The sequence below is a fragment of the Aureococcus anophagefferens genome (assembly GCF_000186865.1).
Source record: "Aureococcus anophagefferens unplaced genomic scaffold AURANscaffold_4, whole genome shotgun sequence".
In the NCBI taxonomy this organism is placed as follows: Eukaryota; class Pelagophyceae; order Pelagomonadales; family Pelagomonadaceae; genus Aureococcus; species Aureococcus anophagefferens.
The window spans coordinates 2,164,845-2,166,788 of record NW_008705564.1 but is presented as its reverse complement, the minus strand read 5'-3'; positions in this window follow the sequence as shown (position 1 = coordinate 2,166,788).

Below are 1,944 nucleotides of genomic sequence, written 5' to 3'. Positions count from 1 at the left end.
CTGAGGATCCCCGGCGGGAAACAGTACCAACAGTACCTCGGCTCCCACGACCAGCCCGACGGCCGCCCCCACGGGCGCGCCCACCGCGGCGGGAACCTCGGCTCCCACGACCAGCCCGACGGCCGCCCCCACCGCGGCGGGAACCTCGGCTCCCACGACCAGCCCGACGGCCGCCCCCACGGGCGCGCCGACCTCGGCTCCCACGACCAGCCCGACGGCCGCCCCCACGGGCGCGCCGACCTCGGCTCCCACGACCAGCCCGACGGCCGCCCCCACGGGCGCGCCGACCTCGGCTCCCACGACCAGCCCGACGGCCGCCCCCACGACCAGCCCGACGGCCGCCCCCACGGGCGCGCCGACCTCGGCTCCCACGACCAGCCCGACGGCCGCCCCCACGGGCGCGCCGACCTCGGCTCCCACGACCAGCCCGACGGCCGCCCCCACGGGCGCGCCGACCTCGGCTCCCACGACCAGCCCGACGGGGACGGCCGCCCCCACGACCAGCCCGACGGCCGCCCCCACGCTCTCGCCGACCGCGGCTCCCACGACCAGCCCGACGGCCGCCCCCACGGGCGCGCCGACCTCGGCTCCCACGACCAGCCCGACGGCCGCCCCCACGGGCGCGCCGACCTCGGCTCCCACGACCAGCCCGACGGCCGCCCCCACGACCAGCCCGACGCCCGCGCCGTCGGTCTCTCCGACGCCCGCGCCGTGGATTCAGCGCGGCTACGACATCGACGGCGAGGCCGCGGACGACTGGTCGGGCTACTCGGTGTCGCTGAGCGCGGACGGCACGACGCTGGCCGTCGGGGCGCCCTTCAACGACGGCGCCGGCTCCAACGCGGGCCACGCGCGCGTGTTCGCGTGGGACCCCGTCGACGAGACGTGGAAGCAGCGCGGCGACGACATCGACGGCGAGGCCGCGGGCGACCAGTCGGGCAGGTCGGTATCGCTGAGCGCGGACGGCGCGACGCTGGCCGTCGGGGCGGTCTACAACGACGGCGCCGGCTCCAGCGCGGGCCACGCGCGCGTGTTCGCGTGGGACTCCGACGACGAGACGTGGATTCAGCGCGGCGACGACATCGACGGCGAGGCCGCGTTCGACCAGTCGGGCTACTCGGTGTCGCTGAGTGCGGACGGCACGACGCTGGCCGTCGGGGCGGTCTACAACGCCGGCGGCGGCTCCAGCGCGGGCCACGCGCGCGTGTTCGCGTGGAACTCCGACGACGAGACGTGGGTTCAGCGCGGCGGCGACATCGACGGCGAGGCGGCGTACGACTACTCGGGCGTCTCGGTGTCGCTGAGTGCGGACGGCACGGCGCTGGCCGTCGGGGCGTACGAGAACGACGGCGCCGGCTCCAACGCGGGCCACGCGCGCGTGTTTGCGTGGGACCCCGTCGAGGAGACGTGGGTTCAGCGCGGCTACGACATCGACGGCGAGGACGCGGACGACCAGTCGGGCTACTCGGTGTCGCTGAGCGCGGACGGCACGGCGCTGGCCGTCGGGGCGCACTACAACGACGGCGGCGGCACCGACGCGGGCCACGCGCGCGTGTTCGCTTGGGACCCCGTCGACGAGACCTGGAAGCAGCGCGGCGACGACATCGACGGCGAGGCCGCGGACGACCGGTCGGGCTACTCGGTGTCGCTGAGCGCGGACGGCACGGCGCTGGCCGTCGGGGCGCACTACAACGACGGCGGCGGCACCGACGCGGGCCACGCGCGCGTGTTCGCGTGGGACTCCGACGAGAACGAGTGGAAGCAGCGCGGCGACGACATCGACGGCGAGGCCGCGAGCGACTGGTCGGGCTACTCGGTGTCGCTGAGCGCGGACGGCACGGCGCTGGCCGTCGGGGCGATCTTCAACGACGGCGCCGGCTCCAACGCGGGCCACGCGCGCGTGTATTCGATCTCTCTCTAGCGCATAGGCGACGCACCCCGCTA